Source organism: Emydura macquarii, unplaced genomic scaffold, assembly GCF_026122565.2.
Source record: "Emydura macquarii macquarii isolate MOO-44397 ecotype Brisbane River unplaced genomic scaffold, CSIRO-AGI_Emac_v2 contig_1253, whole genome shotgun sequence".
Classification (NCBI taxonomy): Eukaryota; Metazoa; Chordata; order Testudines; family Chelidae; genus Emydura; species Emydura macquarii.
The window spans coordinates 51669106-51683423 of NW_027131390.1; the positions used below are offsets into that span (position 1 = coordinate 51669106).

Sequence of the window (14318 nt, forward strand, 5' to 3'; positions counted from 1 at the left end):
AATATAATTTAGATGCCCCCTTAACATCCAGGCTCCACTGTGCTAAGCACTGACTCTAGACACATAGGTTCATATCCTCAAGGTGATTTAGGCACCTCACTCCCAGCACTAGATGCACCTTTGAGGATCTGGGCCATAATAAGAGCCTATGAAGTGTTTATGAGACAAAAGAAAATTTGACAGAAAGGAAATATTATCCCTATGTGAGGTAAGGCGCTGAGGCCCAGCTCCCTCACTTCCATTTAAATTAACGCTTGCAGTGTTGTAGCTGTGTTGGTCCCAGCACATCAGAGAGACAAGGTGGATGAGGTAATTTCTTTTGTTGGACCAACTTCTGTTGGTGAAATAGAGAAGCTTTTGAGTTTACAGAGAGCTTGAAAGCTTGTCTCTGTAACCGACAGAAGTTGGAGGGGATATTACCTCACCCACCTTATTTGTCTATTGAAATCAGTGGAAGTTAGGAGCCTAAATACTTTTCAGGATCTAGGCCTAGGTGACTTGACTTTCCCAAGATGACACAGGGGTTCTGTGGCAAAGCCAAGAACTGAAACCAGTTCTCCTAAGCTCCTAGATAGAGCCTTAACTACAAGGCCATCTTCCTCTCTTCAAAACCGAATGTTAGATTCCCCCATCTTTAAATTTTGGCCTAACTCTTTTAGCCTGGGGCAGTAGAATGCACAATATCACTTCTACATTACAGTTTTTCTAGCACTTTTTGGAATGACCTCAGGGATGATCCTTGATACCAGCAATACTTTCTTGTGGGGGAGTAGGGTATTTGATTCAGGTATTGGTGCTGTGAGAAGGTAATACTTTGGTACCAACTGATAGCCAATCATTTTTAGCCTCACATCTCAAGTCTTATTACAAGGAGTGGTGACTGTTTGCCAGGAGTGGCTGCTGTAGAGGGGAAAATCGTGAGAGTAGCATTGTAAAAATGTTCATAGTTTGAGATCTAAGTGACAATACATGTATAAGTGGTCCAGCACATCAGGTGTGTATGGAAGTCCTACTTATCATACTAATATCCAGTGTTTGTTCATTTGTTTTGTTTCTTGTTATCATTACTTAGTTAAGACTTCAGATTAAGTTACCTTTTAAAATTGCAACACTGCTGAATCATTAGTTATATCAGGCCCTTAAAAGCTAAGAGTTTCTTCTGTAACAAGGCATTTTCATAAAGGTGGAGATTATGTGTGACTAATTATCAAGGTAAGGTTTGAGGCATGTACATAATACTATTGAAGGATACTATTCTGCAGAGAACTCAGACATCACATTTCAGTTCATGCGCAGTTCTCTGTTTTTAAATTGTGCGTCTGTGTATTTTTTCTCATCAATTATATTGCTTAGTGTAGCTGAGTGTGTAAAGGAACATACAAATTGGGTTCCTTTTCAATATCCAATAATTCTTTGCAGGACTCCTACTAAACAGGCAGGACAAACTGCCACTTCTCTGGTGGCCCCGTCAGTTTCTGCAAAACTTAAGCTTTCATTTGAAACAAAGATTTTGGCCTCCCTGGTTTCAAAGATAAAACTAGATCAAATTGAGGTTGTCTTCTTGAGTGTGCAGACTGACAGAAACAGAGAATAATTTAGCTCAGTGCCTCGAAGGTGTAAACTTCCCATCTATCTTATTTGTGAGATAACTCAAACCTAATGATGAATATGTAAATGTCAAACTATTATTTCACTACTGAACATTTGAGCATGACCATCCAGTTGTCTGTGAGTGTAGATGGTTCTTATGTAGAATAACCCACTGTCTTTTCTTCATTTGTTTTCTTTGCTAACTAATCATAGTTGTTTGATTCAATTTTCATAACAAAGTAACCATGTATGAAATGTTTGTTTCAAAGATACTTTTCAATAATTCAGCAGAATGGAACACAGAAGGGACTGATGTTCTTGCATAGAAGAAAGAAATAAGCAGCATAAATGACTGGAAATCTCTGCCCAAATGGTTGTTGCTAGTCTTTTGTTGAATGGAACCCTTGGGAATAAGCTGCAACTATTAGGGATTTGTGGATAACATGGATATTCAAAAGCAAAGTGAAAAAAATCCAACTGTTTCTTTTGACATCACACTTTCCTTTGGTAACTAGAGATTGCTTGTTTAGCAGTATTTTCTCCACATCACAAATCACTGCAAGCTACCCTGTGCAGTCATAGAATCATAGAATATTAGAGTTGGAAGGGACCTCAGGAGGTCATCTAGTCCAACCCCCTGCTCAAAGCAGGACTAACCTCAGCTATATCATCCCAGCCTCAGCTTAAAAACCTCTAAAGATGGAGATTCCACCACCTCTCTAGGTAACCCATTCCAGTGCTTCACCACACTCCTAGTGAAAAACTTTTTCCTAATGTCCAACCTAGACCTCCTGCCCTGCAACTTGAGACCGTTGCTCCTTGTTCTGTCATCTGCCACCACAGAGAACAGCCTAGCCCCATCCTCCCTGGAACCCCCTTTCAGGTAGTTAAAGGTCGCTATCAAATCCCCCCTCATTCTTCTCTTTTGCAGACTAAACAAGCCCAGTTCCCTCAGCCTCTCCTCATAAGTCCTGTGCTCCAGCCCCCTAATCATTTTTGTTGCCCTCTGCTGGACTCTCTCCACATCCACATCCTGTCCACATCCTTTTTGTAGTGGGGGGCCCAAAACTGGACACAATATTCTAAATGCGGCCTCACCAATGCCGAATAGAGGGGAATAATCACTTCCCGCGACCTGCTGGCAATGCCCCTCCTAATGCAGCCCAATATGCCATTAGCCTTCTTGACAACCAGGGCACACTGCTGACTCATATCCAGCTTTTTATCCACTGTTACGCCCAGGTCCTTTTCTGCAGAGCTGCTGCCTAGCTCGTCGGTCCCCAGTCTATAGCTGTGCATGGGATTCTTCCTTCCTAAGTGGAGGACTCTGCACTTGTCCTTGTTGAACCCCATCAGATTTCTTTTGGCCCAATCCTCAAGTTTGTTTAGGTCACTCTGTATCCTATTCCTACCTTCCAGGGTGTCTACCACTCCCCCCAGCTTAGTGTCATCCGCAAACTTGCTGAGGGTGCAATCTACCCCATCCTCCAGATCATTAATAAAGATGTTGAACAAAAACTGGCCCCAGGACCGACCCCTGGGGAACTCTGCTTGTGACCGGTTGCCAGCTAGACACGGAGCCATTGATCACTACTCGTTGAGCCCTATGCTCTAGCCAGTTCTCTATCCATTTTATAGTCCATTCATCCAACCCATACTTCTTTAACTTGCTGATAAGAATACTGTGAGAGACAGTATCAAAAGCTTTGCTAAAGTCAAGATATATCACATCCACCGCCTTCCCTACATCCACAGAGCCAGTCACTTCATCATAGAAAGCAATCAGGTTGGTCAGGCATGACTTTCCCTTGGTGAATCCGTGTTGACTGTTCCTGATCACCTTCCTCTCTTCCAAGTGCCTTAAAATGGATTCCTTAAGGACCTGCTCCATGATTTTTCCAGGGATTGAAGTGAGGCTGACAGGTCTATAGTTCCCTGGATCCTCTTTCCTCCCTTTTTTCAAGATAGGCACTATATTTGCTTTTTTCCAGTTCTCAGGGACCTCCCCCTGTTGCCACAAGCTTTCAAAGATAATAGCCAATGGCTCTGAAATCACCTCAGCCAACTCCCTCAGCACCCTCAGGTGCATTGCATCCAGCCCCATGGACTTGTGAATGTCCAATCCTTCTAAATAGTCTTGAACCCGTTCCTTCAGCACTGCGGGATGCTCGCCTCCTTCCCATTCTGTGCCACCCAGTACAGCAGTCTGGGAGCTGATCTTGTCTGTGAAGACAGAGGCAAAAAAGGCATTGAGTACCTCAGCTTTCTCCACATCCTCCATCACTAGGTCGCCTCCCTCATTCTCTAAGGGGCCCACACTTTCCCTAATCTTCCTCTTGTTGGCAACATGCCTGTAGAAACCCTTCTTGTTCCCCTTCACGTCCCTTGCTAGCTGCAATTCCAATTGCGCTTTGGCCTTCCTGATTTCATTCCTGCATGTTCGAGCAGTGTTTTTATAATCCTCCCTAGTCATCTGACCAAGCTTCCACTTCTTGTAAGCTTCTTTTTTGCGTTTAAGTTCGCCAAGGACATCTTTGTTAAGCCAAACTGGACGCCTACCATATTTGGTATTCTTTCTGCACATCGGGATGGTTTGCTCCTGTGCCCTCAATAAGGTCTCTTTAAAATACAGCCAGCTCTCTTGGATCCCTTTCCCCCTCATATTAGCCTCCCAGGGAATCCTGCCTATCAGTTCCCTGAGGGAGTCAAAGTCCGCTTTTCTGAAGTCCATGGTCCGTATCCTGCTGTTCTACTTTCTTCCTTTTGTCAGGATCCTGAACTCGACCATCTCATGGTCACTACTGCCTAGGTTGCCACCCACTTCTACTTCCCCTACCAAATCTTCCCTGTTTGTGAGCAGCAGGTCAAGAGAAGCACCGCCCCTAGTTGGTTGCTCCAGCACTTGCACAGGAAATTGTCTGCGACACCTTCCAAAAACTTCCTGGATTGTTTGTGCTCTGCTGTATTGCTCTTACAGCAGATGTCAGGGTGATTGAAGTCTCCCATGAGAATCAGGTCCTGTGAACTGGAAACTTTCCCTAGTTCAGTAAAGAAAGCCTCATCTATCTCATCCTCCTGGTCTGGTGGTCTGTAACAGACACCCACCACGACATCACGCTTATTGTTCTTGCTTCTAAGCTTAACCCAGAGACACTCAACTGACTTATCTCCAGTTTCATGCTGGAGCTCAGAGCAATCATAGTGCTCTCTTACATACAGTGCAACTCCTCCCCCCTTTCGCTCCTGCCTGTCCTTCTTGAACAGTTTATACCCATCCATGACAGTGCTCCAATCGTGAGAGTTATTCCACCAAGTCTCAGTTATTCCAATCATGTCGTAGTTTCTTGACTATGCCAGGACTTCCAGTTCCTCCTGCTTGTTTCCCAGGCTTCTTGCATTTGTGTACAAGCACTTGAGATAAGTAGCCGATTGGCCTACTTTCACAGTATGAATCGGGAGGCCTCCCCTGCTGCACACTCCTCCTTCTGCTTCCTTGTGGTGTCCCTCTTCCCCACTTACCTTTGGGCTTAGGTCCCCGTCCCCCGTCGAAACTAATTTAAAGCCCTCCTCACTAGGTTAGCCAGCCTGTCTGCGAAGATACTCTTCCCTGTCTTTGTTAGATGAATCCCATCTTTTCCTAATAATCCTTTTTCCTGGAACAACATTCCATGATCGAAGAATCCAAAGCCCTCTCTTCGACACCACCTGCGTAACCACGCATTTACTTCCACAATGCGACGGTCTCTACCTGGGCCTTTTCCCTGAACAGGGAGGATGGATGAGAACACCACTTGCGCTTCAAACTCCTTTATCTCTTTTCCCAGAGCCACATAGTCCGCAGTGATCCGCTCAAGATCATTCTTGGCAGTGTCATTGGTGCCCACGTGGAGAAGCAGGAAGGGGTAGCGGTCTGAGGACTTGATAAGTTTTGGCAGTCTCTCCGTCACATCCGTAATCCTAGCTCCAGGCAAGCAGCACACTTCTCTAGTTTCCCGGTCCGGATGGCAGATGGATGACTCCGTCCCCCTTAGGAGGGAGTCTCTGACCACCATCACCCTTCTCTTCCTCTTGGGAATGGTGGTCGTGGAACCCCCGTCCCTAGGAGAATGCATCCCTTGCCTCTGATCAAACGGGTCTCCTTCTGATCCATTCCCTCCGAAGGGTCCTCCAAATCGTTCTCCGCCGTAGTACTTGTGCAGAGAGGATGAAAACGATTCCTTACTTCTATCTGCATGGTGGGCACATGGGTTCTATTTCTTCGGGAGGTCACATGCTGCCAATTTCCTTCCCCGTTCTTCAGATTCGCCTGCCCAGCCTTTTCTGAATCTTCCTTACACTGTGCCTGTGACCGATGGAGAAAGACATCATTTTCTGTAATGCAACGCAGGGTTGATATTTGGGTCTCTAGTCCTTTAACCTTCTCTTCCAATAAGGAAACCAGCCTGCACTTGGTACAGATGAAGTCATCTCTATCCTGTGGGAGGAAGACAAACATAGCACATCCAGTGCAGGTGACAACAACAGATCGCTCCCTCTCCACATCTGTGCTCTGAGAGCCTCCTCAGATGCTCTATTTCCTGCTCAGCGACGTCTGAAAGGCAAGAACCTGCAGTGGGCTCTCTCCGCAGGCGAACTCCCAGGCAAACTCCCTCCTTCTCCTTCTGTTAGCCGCCCCTCTGTTCGCCGCTCAGCTGGCTGCTTTTTATAAGGCTGGGTAGGATTCCACATTATGATCAAAGTAATTTCTACAGAAGGGCTTCAGTTATTAAGCAGGAAAGAGAAGATTTCAGTAAAGTATTTACAAGGATTGCTTTAAAATAAACCTTATTAATTTTTATCCCATCTACCTGAATCTATGATCTTCAAAATATTATTAGCATATAACACTTAAAGAAATAATGAGATATCACTTAAGAAGCTTACATGCTTCTGAGCTGGCAGCATTCACTGATAGAGAGATACAGGACCCGATGATCCTAGCAAGTGGCCAACTGAGAGAGAGACACCCCACCTATTAATCACATAACAATGTGTCTGAAACAGAGTTTCTTAATTTAAATCTCTTTCAGCTCATCCTAGAGCAGACAAGTTTCTATGTTATAAGTTTATTTAAAAAAAAGCAGAGAGGGAAAGCTATCTCAGCAATTTATAGGTAGCACAATGCTGCCATACAATAGATCCAGGTTCAAAAATGACTTCAGGACTGTAACTCCTCATGTCAGCAGAATTTAGCGCTTGCATACCCCCCAAAAGTTGCACCAGGGGAATGTAAGGTATAAATTTAAACCAATATAGTTAAACTGCTGCAAAAGGCTGTGTGGATACTCTATTTTGGCACAAGGGTGTTTAAGTTGATCAGGAACAGGGTTAAGCTAAACATAAATAAGCTATCTTATGCAGAAATAAGGATAAACCAGAGCAAAAAGCTCTGCGGACAACTACATCATCTTAAAAGCAGATTCAAGTAATAACACTGCAACTTTCTTTTGTAGCCTTTTGTAACATGCAGGGAGATGAAGTATTTCAGCTCTTGGCAAGGGTTTCTGGATCAGTTCTCTGGCAGTGCCTCCTGCCAGTTATTTCACTGTCTTTCACTGGGATGGAAGCCACATATCTCTTCTCTGCCCCTGTAATATCTAGAATAAGATATCATGTGAGCAGACATGTTTGGACATAAAAACCCTGGTGAATACCAATTTAGAATGACTAAAGGGAATTTATGGCGTCAAGGGTTCGATCTATAATCCATTTAAGTCTCCCCTGTGAGAATGATTCTGTAGGCTAGTGGTTAGGGCACCCATGTGGGAGATCCCAGGTCCCTCTGTTCCAATCACTCTCATTATTTATTCATTGTGCAACAGCTTCAAATCCATCTCCTCCACTGGAGAAGAGAAGGGAATTGAACCTGGGTCTCCCATATTGCAGGTGAGTGCTCTGACCACTGGGCTAAAAGCTATAAACTCACCACCACCACCTCCTGCTCCTCTGGATTTGGAATGGGACCCAATCTGGCAGACAAGATGAGGCCACCTATCAGATGAGGCCCCACATGCTACTTAGGCAGATGAATGCTTCTCTTCCCCCAGATTTAATGGGATCCGATCTGGCAGACATGATCAGAGGCCACTTATGAGATCAGGCTGTGCATTCAATTTAGGCAGACAAATGCCCATCTTCCCCTGGTTCGTAAATCACTCTGGGGCTTAGTTAAGAGACAGGTGCCCAGGCACCAAGAGTGTAGCACCAGTGCATATGCTCCAGGGTCTAAAAGTCAGGCACCTAGGGAACATTTACAATGGAAAGTTAGGTGCCAGATGAGTTTAGGCAGTGTTAGGGGGCAGCCACGTGGGAGTTTCGCGGATCAAAGTAGTGCTGTGCATGGGGTTTAGGCACCTACGCCGGTTCATGGATTGCACCCTGTGAGACTAATCTACTTTCTTAGGTTCAGGAGAAGTCGGTACCAAACAAAGACATTACCTGGGAAGAAGGTGGAAATCAAATAAGTACATTTTTCTGTGTCAGAGCTGGACTGATATAGTATCCACTGAAGATAGCTAAGGTTACCTGACTTACTCATAGCACTAACTGTCTTTATCATGTCATTCCCCAAACCATCTCCTTTGGGAACAATCGTGTAATGCTTTATGGACAGCATTTTTTTGTTTCTGTGGGTTGGTGGTGGTGTCAAATAATAACTTACCTGATTGTAGGTCTTCTGAGTCACCTTGTAATAAAGACCCGGCTGCCCAATGCTTTCTGGAGCAATGATAAGCACAGGTTAAGTGATTCCAAAACTAAACCAATCTGAGTTTTTCTTCCAGGTGCAATTGCTCTCATCACTAAGCAAAAGCTTTTTCTCACACTACCCACACAAGTAACATCCAGATAACAGCATTAGCAACTCGAGTTCCCGCTTGTTGTACTCGTGGCAAAGAATCAGCATGTAAGGCATTAAACCTCAATGTGCCAAATCACTACACCTGCCCTGGCACATTCCTAATCATGGGGTTTACTTAGCATGAGGCATGTATAAACTGGTTTGGGGTAAGTGAAATTCCAATTTGCTTCATCCCATCTTTATGCTGACTATTATGTGTCTCTGAAGAGCTTGCACTGATTTGGACCAACTCTGTTGAAACGGAGAGGTTTCAGATGTTACCACAAGTGTCATCTACCTTGAGACAGATCTGCCAGGCAGTTTAATCCCCTCAGCGCAGAAGCAAGAAGGGACATCTGGGAGCTGGTTCCATTCCCGGATTCTGAGGTCTCGTCAGTGTTGGCCCCAACTCTGGTAAGATTTAGAGCAGCTGAGGAGGATCTGCAGTTTCTATGCCAGTGGAAGATAGGTATGATGGAATTCTGCCATAGTACCTTGCACCAGTACTAGGGAGATCCAGGTGGGTGGCAGGTGATATAAGAGGTGGCAGCAGCAGCAGCTTTATGCCAGGTGGGAATTTCCCTACATCAAGGCAATTCCCTGCTGCCCCTTGACAGCTAGATTCCGTCTCTTCTGCACTGCCTGAGACTGCTCATTTAAGAATCTGATCTCACATCTTTTCAGGGGATAGACCTAGTCTGTGCCTGAAGGGCCAGTTCCACAGCTCAATGAAGTCAGTGTGAAGACTTCCATTGTTTTCAGTGGGCCTTGGATCAGGCTCCAAATAATTGGATATTGAAGATGGAAAAAGAGAGGCACAGCATGTCAGGTTCCACTGCTTTCCTATGCCAAACAAGTAGAGGTTGAACAGAAACAGGGGTAAGATGGGCAGAAACCCTCTATACAAACTACCCTGCAGGGATGTTTACACGAAGCAACCACTGTGCAGAGTATCTCCCAATCCTGCAATATGCTGTGACCAAGATACACTGAAAGTTCAGTGCTGCAGTGATGGTACTTGGGTAACCATGGCGACCATTTAGAGATCAGTAATGAAAACTTCCAGGTCCTTAGCTCGTATGCATAGCCATGCAAATGTAGGTTGAAAGCTAAGGCCTACTTTTTCCAATAAGACCTTCCCCCAGCAATGACTTCCTACAAGCCAAACACATCTGAAACCAGAGAAACAGAATGAACTACCAAACACAGAATCATAGAACTGGAAGGGACCTTGTGAGCTCATCTAGTCAGATCCCTGCATTATGATAGGACCAAGTATTATCTAGACCATCCCTGACAGGGGTTTGTCTAACCTGCCCTTAAAAATCTCCAGTGATGGAGATTCCACAACCTCCCTAGGCAATTTATTCCACTGCTTAACTACTCTGACAGTTAACCAGTATTTCCTAATGTCCAACCTAAACCTTCCTTGCTGCAATTGAAGCCCATTGCCTCTTGTCCTATCCTCAGAGGTGAAGAAGAACAATATTTTGCCCTCCTCTTTGTAACTTCATGTACTTGAAAGCTATCATCATGTTGCCCCTCAGTTTTCTCTTCTCCAGACTAAACAAACCCAATGTTTTCAATCTTCCCTTTTCTAGAGCTTTAATAATTTTTATTGATCCTCTCTGGACTTTCTCCAATTTGTCCACATCTTTCCTGAAATTTGGTGCCCAGAACTGGACACAGTACTCCGGTTGAGGTCTAATCAGTGCAGAGTAGAGTGGAAGAATTACTTCTTGTGCCTTGCTTACATACATCCCAGAATGAGGTTAAGCTTTTTTTGAAAGTGTTATATTGTTGACTCATATTTATCTTATGTTCCATCATGACCCCCCTGATCTTTCTGCAGTAATCCATCCTCAGGAGTCATTTTCCATTTTGTAGGTGTGCAACAGATTACTCCACTTAGGAAGGAACACTTTGCATTTGTCATTATTTAATTTCATTCTATTTACTTCAGACCATTTCTTTAGTTTGTCCAGATTATTTTGAATTTTAATCCTATCCTCCAAAACACTTGCAACCCATCCCAGTTTGGTATCGTGTGCACACTTCATAAGTGTACTCTCTAAACCATTGTCTAATCATTGATGAAAATATTGAACAAAACCAGACCCAGCACTGATCCCTGCACGACCCCACTCTATATGTCCTTCCAACTTTAATGTGAACCACTGATAACCACTCTTTGGGAACGGTTTTCCAACCAGTTTTGCACCCATCTTATAGAGCTCCATCTAGGTTGTATTTCCCTAGTTCGTTTATGAGAAAGTTATGTGAGACAGTATCAAAAGCCTTACTAAAGTCAAGATATATCGTATCTACCACTTCCCCCCATCCACAAGGCTTGTTACCCTGTCAAAGAAAGCTATTGGGTTGGTTTGACATGATTTTTCTTGATAAATCCATGCTGACTGCTACTCATCACCTTATTTTCTTCTAGGTGTTTGCAAATTGATTGCTTAATTATATGCTCCATTATCTGTCCAGGTACTGAAGTTAAGCTAACTGGTCTGTGTTTTCCTTATTTCCCTTTTTATAGATTGGCACTATTTCCCCTTTTCTAGTCCTCCGGAATCTCTCCATTCTTCCATGACTTTTCAAAGACACTCACTAATGGCTCAGAGATCTCCTCAGTCAGCTTCTTGAGTATTCTAGGATATATTTCATCAGGCCCTGGTAACTTGACCTCTAACTTGTCTAAGTAATTGTTAACTTGTTCTTTGCCTATTTTAACATCATATCCTACTTCATGTTCACTGGCATTCACTATGTTAGATGTCCAATCACTACTAACTTTTTCAGTGAAAACTGAAAGAAAAAACCATTTAGCACATCTGCCATTTCCACATGTTCTGTTATTGTTTCCCCCTCTCATTGACTTACAGGCCTACCCTGTCCTTGGTCTTCCTCTTGCTTCTATTGTATTTATAGAGTGTTTTCTTGTTACCTTTTGTGTGTCTAGCTAGTTTAATCTCATTTTGTCTCTTGGCCTTTCTAATTTTGTCTCTACATACTTGTAGTATTTGTTTATATTTCTCCTTTGTAATTTGACCTAGTTTCCACATTTTGTAGGACTCTCTTTTGAGCTGCAGACCATTGAAGAGCTCCTGGTTAAGTCAGGGTGGTCTCTTGCCATACTTCCTATCTTTCCTAGGCAGTGGGATAGTTTGCTTTTGTGCCCTTAATAATGTCTCTTTGAAAAAACTGCCAACTCTCTCGAACTGTTTTTCCCCTTAGACTTGCTTCCCATGGGCTCTTACCTACTAACTCCCTCCCCGAGTTTGCTAAAGTCTGCTTTCTTGAAATCCATTATTTTTACTGTGTTTGTAGAATGGCGACTTGACCCAACAGGGGTGTCGTGACCCTTCCTCGGGCCCAGGCTCTGAGGAAGGCCACAGCACCTCATTCTAAGGCGCAACAAGAAGCTAGCGGGTTGCGAGTCTGCAGCCCCTGGCCCCCAGGCAGAGCTGGGCCTGCAAAGAAGGCTATAGCCCCCCGGCCCTCAAGCAGGGTGGGTCTGGCACAATGCTCAGTATTCTCTGTGGCAGCAGGCTCAGAGGAGCCAAGCACTCCCGGGGTGGTTAGGGAAGGGGGACGCAGGCCCAACCGACTCCACTGTGTCCCAGCCCAGGGCCCTATCAGTGGCAAGGGGCTCTGCCTCTGGGTCAGCAGGACTTCAGCTGCAACGTGCAGACACTGGTGTGACCACAAGCTCAGCCAGACTGTAGTTGGCTGCTCCTGGGATACTTCCTCCCACCCTGAACCCGGGTACCTGGAGCCAGGTGCCTTCCTCCAAGTCGCTGGGGTAGACAGCAAGTGGAAGTCCCACGAGTCTCTTGCTGGCGGCCGGTGTGGGAACTCCTTGGGGCCATCAGCAGATGGCAGCTCCTCCAAGTCATAGGGTCCTGGTGGGTCCTCTGGCACACAGGGCTTCAGCAGTTCCAGTGGGACCCCAGCAACGGGCAGCTCCTCTAGGTCAGGGTCAGCCTTGGGGGGGTTTCTCCCAGTCAGCAGCCTTGGCTAGCTCTTCCCAGCTACTAGGACTTGGTGGCCCTTCCCAGTCGCTAGGGCCCGGCAACCCTGGCAAACCTGGAGGCTCCAGGCAGTGGGGTGTTTGCTCCACAGGGCCTGCGTCAGGCCCAGACCACAGCCTCAGAGAAGGCACATCCTTCTCCAGCAGCAGCTTCCCCCTGCCTGAGCTGCTAGGTCAACCTTTTATACTACCCCTTCCTGTCCTGGCCCCGCCCCTCTGCTACTGGGGTATTTGGCCTGCAGAGTCCTAATCTGCCCAGGCTCCAAGGAAGGCTGCCGTGCCTTGCTACAATGCTGTTTTCTCTCCTACCATTCCTTAGAATCATGAACTCATCATTTAATGATCACTTTCACCCAAGTTGCTTTGCACTTTCAAATTCTCAACCAGTTCCTCCCTATTTGTCAAAATCAAATCTGGAAAACAGCCTCTCCCTGGTAGCTTTCTCCACCTTCTGAAATAAAAAAATTGTCTGCCATACATTCCAATAACTTGTTGGATAATTTGTGCCCTGCTGTGTTATTTTCCCAACAGATGTCTGGGTAGTTGAAGTCTCCCATCACAACCACGTCGTGTGCTTTGGACGATTTTGTTAGTTGTTTTTAAAAAGCCTTATCCATCACTTCTTCCTGGTTAGGTTGTCTGTAGTAGACCCCTACCATGACATCACCCTTGTTTTTTACCCCTTTTATCCTCACTCAGAGAGACTTTCAACAAGTGTTTCCGTCTCAACCTCAGGCCATATATATACATTTTTAATATATAAAGCAACACCTCCTCCCTTTTTTCCCTATCTGTCCTTCCTGAGCAAACTGTACCCTTCTATACCAATATCCCAGTCATGCATATTATCCTAATCTGTGATGCCAACTATGTCATGGTTGTGTTTATTAACTAGTATTTCAAGTTCTTCTTGCTTATTCTCCATACTTCTCGCATTAATATACAGACATCTAAGATACTGATTTGATTTCCCCCTTATATTCTCTCATCTCGCCCTTGTCCCTGCTATAACGGCCATGCTCCCCACATAGGCCGACCCTTTTCCCAGGTCTCCATGTTTTTGATTTACCTATGGGTTTGTGTCTTCTGCCCCTGTCGAACCTAGTTTAAAGCCCTCCTCACTAGGTTAGTGAGTCTGTATCCAAAAATGCTCTTCTCCTTCCTTGATAGGTGGACCCCATCTCGGCTTAGCAGTCCCTCTTCCTGGAACAGCATCCTGTAGTCAAGAAAGCTGAAGCCCTCCTGGCAACACCATCCTCACAGCCAGGCATTCACCTCCAGGATGTATCTCTCTGCCTGGGCCCCTACCCTTGACCAGAAGGATCAAAGAGAACCTCACCTGCATTCCCAACTCCTTCACCCTTGCTCCGAAAGCCCTGTAGTCAGTTTTGATCTGATCAGGATCATACCTCACAGTATCATTAGTGCCCACATTGATGAGCAGCGTGGGGTAGTAGTCAGAGACCGGATGATCCTCGACAATCTCTCTTTAACGTCTCAGATACAGGCCCCTGGCAGGCAACATACCTGACCTGGGATGCCATGTCAGGCCAACAGATGGGTGCCTCCATCCCCTCAGAAGAGAGTCACCAATTACCACTACCCTACATTTCCTCCTGAGAGTGATAGCTGTGACACTCCCAGCCTTGGGGGTACATGGCTTCTCCTCCACTACCTGTAGGGGTGATTCCTCGTCGTCATCTCCTAGGCATTCCATATCTTGGGAATTTTGATTTTATTTTTTTTGCATAAATTTGTTTGGCACTTAGCTATCCAGGCCATAGATGCCTATCAAATACCTTAGACAGATTC

General features: G+C 45.2%; 1 long non-coding RNA gene across 1 annotated transcript; it reads left to right on the forward strand.

Annotated features, from left to right (window-relative positions):
- The first annotated feature begins 8810 nt into the window (after positions 1-8810).
- LOC137154087 (uncharacterized) lies at positions 8811-13892 on the forward strand. The gene is made up of 2 exons (XR_010920064.1): positions 8811-8881; positions 13677-13892. It is a non-coding gene; the product is annotated as an uncharacterized lncRNA (long non-coding RNA).
- The last annotated feature ends 426 nt before the right edge of the window (positions 13893-14318 follow it).